Below are 5,616 nucleotides of genomic sequence, written 5' to 3' on the forward strand. Positions count from 1 at the left end.
GCTGCACAAATTGTGGTACATGTTACTTCCCTCTCAACAGGGAGATTCCGTTTAATGCCTGCTATGTTCTACTTTCGAGTGTAATTTTGTTGGATGGAAGCACTACTCCGAGCATTCTGACAATTGGAGTTATTAGGAAAGACTTCTGTCTTTTGCTGAGTCCTTGTTTTGATTGTTACCCTCATCACATATATTCATCAATTTCACAGTGGAATAATATAGTTGAATAATGAAATGTGTTTAAATGTTTGTTGATTACTGCAGGGTCATCTGGTTGTATGGCCAGAAAGCAGATTCCCCATTCAATCGTCTTTTGGTGCATATTTGACACCACATGCACAAATTGTGGTACATGTTTCTTCTCTCTCAACAAGGAGATTCCGTTTCATGACTGCTATGTTTGTTCAAACATGGAGAGTGATTTTGTTGGATGGGAACTACCACTCCATTCGTCCTGAGTATTGGTGTTATTAGGAAAGACCTCTTTCTTTTCCTAGGTGGTTCTTTTGATTGTTACCGTTATAACTTATATTCATCTGTTTTGCAGTGGAGTAACGTTTATGAATCGTTAAATGTGTGTAAAAGTTTTTTGTTTAGAGCCGGGTCATCTGGTTTTATGACCTGAAAGCAGATTCTCCATTCAATGGGTTTTTGGTGCATTTTGGACACCACCTGCATTTTACTGAATAACAAATGTTAGGAATTTGATAATTATTCTTGTTTTCGTATCTCCTTCAATTGCTTTAAATTTTTAAAAATCTTATTGCAATGGTCACTAAAAATAATCAATGTGCTGCACAAATTGTGGTACATGTTTCTTCTCTCTCAACAGGGAGATTCCGTTTCATGACTGCTATGTTTATTCAAACATCGAGTGTGATTATGTTGGATGGAAATCACCACTCCGAGCATTCTGTCGATTGGAGTTATTAGAAATACTGTTTTCTTTTGCTAGGTGCTTCCTTTGATTGATACCTTTATCACTTATATTCGTCAATTTCACAGTGGAGTAATGTATTTGATTCGTGAAATGTGGGTAAATGTTTGTTGTTTACAGCAGGGTCATCTGGTTTTATGGCAAGAATGCAGATTCTCTATTCAATGGTGTTTTGATGCAGATTGGACACCACATGCACATTACTGAATAACGAATGTTCGGAATTTGATAAGTCTTCTTGTTGAGGTATCTCCTTCATTTGCTTTTTATTTTTAAAAATATTAATGCAATGGTCACTAAAAATAATCAATGTGCTGCACAAATTGTGGAACATGTTTCTTCCCTCTCAACAGGGAAATTCTGTTTAATGCCTGCTAAGTTTGTTCTACCTTTGAGTGTGATTTTGTTGGATAGGAAGTACTACTTCGAGCATTCTGACAATTGGAGTTATTAGCAATGACTTCTTTCTTTTGCTGAGTCCTGGTTTTGATTGTTACCCTCATCACATATATTCATCAATTTCACAGTGGAATAATATATTTGAATCGTGAAATGTGGGTAAATATTTGTTGATTACAGCAATGTCATCTGGTTGTATGGCCAGAAAGCAGATTCCCCATTCAGTCATCTTTTGTTGCATATTTGACACCACATGCACAAATTGTGGTACATATTTCTTGCCTCTCAACAGGGAGATTCTGTTTCATGACTGCTATGTTTGTTCAAACATGGAGTGTGATTTTGTTGGATGGGAACTACCACTCCAAGCATCCTGAGTATAGGAGTTATTGGGAAAGACCTCCTTCTTTTCCTAGGTGCTTCTTTTGATTTTTACCCTTATAACTTATACTCATCTGTTTTGCAGTGGAGTAATGCATTTGAATCGTTAAATGTGTGTAAATGTTTTTTGTTTAGAGCAGGGTCATCTGGTTGTATGACCAGAAAGCAGATTCTCCATTGAATGGGTTTTTAGTGCAGGTTGGACACCACTTGCATTTTACTGAATAACAAATGTTAGGAATTTGATAATTATTCTTGTCTTTGTATCTCATTCAATTGCTTTATATTATTAAGAATAATATTCCAATGGACACTAAAAATAATCAATGTGCTGCACAAATTGTGGAACATGTTTCTTCTCTCTCAACAGGGAGATTCCGTTTCATGACTGCTATGTTTATTCAAACATCAAGTGTGATTATGTTGGATGGAAATCACCACTCCGAGCGTTCTGACGATTGGAGTTATTAGAAGTACTGTTTTCTTTTGCTTGGTGCTTCCTTTGATTGATACCTTTATCTTTTATATTCGTCAATTTCACAGTGGAGTAATGTATTTGATACGTGAAATGTGGGTATATGTTTGTTGTTTACAACAGGGTCATGTGGTTGTATGGCCAGAAAGCAGATTCTCTATTCAATGGTCTTTTGGTGCAGATTGGACACCACATGCATCTTACTGAATAACAAATGTCCGGAATTTGATAAATCTTCTTGTTGAGGTATCTCCTTCATTTGCTTTATATTTTTTAAAATATTATTGCAATGGTCACTAAAAATAATAAATGTGCTGCACAAATTGTGGTACATGTTACTTCCCTCTCAACAGGGAGATTCCGTTTAATGCCTGCTATGTTCTACTTTCGAGTGTAATTTTGTTGGATGGAAGCACTACTCCGAGCATTCTGACAATTGGAGTTATTAGGAAAGACTTCTTTCTTATGCTAAGTCCTAGTTTTGATTGTTACCCTCATCACATATATTCATCAATTTCACAGTGGAATAATATATTTGAATCGTGAAATGTGGGTAAATGATTGTTGATTACAGCAAGGTCATCTGGTTGTATGGCCAGAAAGCAGATTATCCATTCAATGGGTTTTTGGTGCAGTTTGGACACCACTTGCATTTTACAGAATAACAAATGTTAGGAATTTGATAATTATTCTTGTTTTCGTATCTCCTTCAATTGCTTTAAATTTTTAAAAATCTTATTGCAATGGTCACTAAAAATAATCAATGTGCTGCACAAATTGTGGTACATGTTTCTTCTCTCTCAACAGGGAGATTCCGTTTCATGACTGCTATGTTTATTCAAACATCAAGTGTGATTATGTTGGATGGAAATCACCACTCCGAGCGTTCTGACGATTTGAGTTATTAGAAATACTGTTTTCTTTTGCTAGGTGCTTCCTTTGATTGATACCTTTATCACTTATATTCGTCAATTTCACAGTGGAGTAATGTTTTTGATTCGTGAAATGTGGGTAAATGTTTGTTGTTTACAGCAGGGTCATCTGGTTGTATGGCCAGAAAGCAGATTCTCTATTCAATGGTCTTTTGGTGCAGATAGGACACCACATGCACTTTACTGAATAACGAATGTTCGGAATTTGATAAATCTTCTTGTTTAGGTATCTCCTTTATTTGTTTTTTATTTTTAAAACCCTTATTGCAATGGTCACTAAAAATAATAAATGTGCTGCACAAATTGTGGTACATGTTTCTTCCCTCTCAACAGGGAGATTCTGTTTAATGGGTGCAATGTTTGTTCTACTTTTGAGTGTGATTTTGTTGAATGGGAAGCACTACTCCGAGCATTCTGACAATTGGAGTTATTAGGAAAGACTTCTTTCTTTTGCTGAGTCCTTGTATTGATTGTTACCCTCATCACATATATTCATCAATTTCACAGTGGAATAATACAGTTGAATAATGAAATGTGTTTAAATATTTATTGATTACAGCATGGTCATCTGGTTGTATGGCCAGAAAGCAGATTCCCCATTCAATCGTCTTTTGGTGCATATTTGTCACCACATGCACAAATTGTGGTACATGTTTCTCTCCTCTCAACAGGGAGATTCTATTTCATGACTGCTATGTTTGTTCAAACATGGAGTGTGATTTTGTTGGATGGGAACTACCACTCCAAGCATCCTGAGTATTGGAGTTATTAGGAAAGACCTCTTTCTTTTCCTAGGTGCTTCTTTTGATTGTTACCCTTATAACTTATATTCATCTGTTTCGCAGTGGAGTAATGTATTTGAATCGTTAAATGTGTGTAAATGTTTTTTGTTTAGAGCACGGTCATTTGGTTGTATGACCAGAAAGCAGATTCTCCATTGAATGGGTTTTTAGTGCAGATTGGACACCACTTGCATTTTACTGAATAACAAGTGTTAGGAATTTGATAATTATTCTTGTTTTCGTATCTCCTTCAATTGCTTTAAATTATTAAGAATAATATTCCAATGGACACTAAAAATAATCAATGTGCTGCACAAATTGTGGTACATGTTTCTTCTCTGTCAACAGGGAGATTCCGTTTCATGACTGCTATGTTTATTCAAACATCAAGTGTGACTATGTTGGATGGAAATCACCACTCCGAGCGTTCTGACGATTGGAGTTATTAGAAGCACAGTTTTCTTTTGCTTGGTGCTTCCTTTGATTGATACCTTTATCACTTATATTCGTCAATTTCACAGTGGAGTAATGTATTTGATTCGTGAAATGTGGGTAAATGTTTGTTGTTTAGAGCAGGGTCATCTGGTTGTATGGCCAGGAAGCAGATTCTCTATTCAATGGTCTTTTGGTGCAGATTGGACACCACATGCACCTTACTGAATAGCAAATGTTTGGAATTTGATAAATGTTCTTGTTGAGGTATCTCCTTCATTTGCGTTATATTTTTAAAATATTAATGCAATGGTCACTAAAAATAATCAATGTGCTGCACAAATTGTGGAACATGTTTCTTCCCTCTCAAGAGGGAAATTCTGTTTAATGCCTGCTATGTTTGTTCTACTTTTGAGTGTGATTTTGTTGGATAGGAAGTACTACTTCGAGCATTCTGACAATTGGAGTTATTAGCAATGACTTCTTTCTTTTGCTGAGTCCTTGTTTTGATTGTTAACCTCATCACATATATTCATCAATTTCACAGTGGAATAATATATTTGAATCGTGAAATGTGGGTAAATATTTGTTGATTACAGCAGGGTCATCTGGTTGTATGGCCAGAAAGCAGATTCCCCATTCAGTCATCTTTTGGTGCATATTTGACACAACATGCACAAATTGTGGTACATATTTCTTGCCTCTCAACAGGGAGATTCTGTTTCATGACTGCTATGTTTGTTCAAACATGGAGTGTGATTTTGTTGGATGGGAACTACCACTCCAAGCATCCTGAGTATAGGAGTTATTGGGAAAGACCTCCTTCTTTTCCTAGGTGCTTCTTTTGATTTTTACCCTTATAACTTATACTCATCTGTTTTGCAGTGGAGTAATGTATTTGAATCGTTAAATGTGTGTAAATGTTTTTTGTTTAGAGCAGGGTCATCTGGTTGTATGACCAGAAAGCAGATTCTCCATTGAATGGGTTTTTAGTGCAGGTTGGACACCACTTGCATTTTACTGAATAACAAATGTTAGGAATTGGATAATTATTCTTGATTTCGTATCTCCTACAAATCCTTTAAATTATTAAGAATAATATTCCAATAGACACTAAAAATAATAAATGTGGTGCACAAATTGTGGTACATGTTTCTTCTCTCTCAACAGGGAGATTCCGTTTCATGACTGCTATGTTTATTCAAACATCAAGTGTGATTATGTTGGATGTAAATCACCACTCCGAGCGTTCTGACGATTGGAGTTATTAGAAATACT

Source organism: Schistocerca gregaria, unplaced genomic scaffold, assembly GCF_023897955.1.
Source record: "Schistocerca gregaria isolate iqSchGreg1 unplaced genomic scaffold, iqSchGreg1.2 ptg000352l, whole genome shotgun sequence".
NCBI classification, from domain to species: Eukaryota; Metazoa; Arthropoda; class Insecta; order Orthoptera; family Acrididae; genus Schistocerca; species Schistocerca gregaria.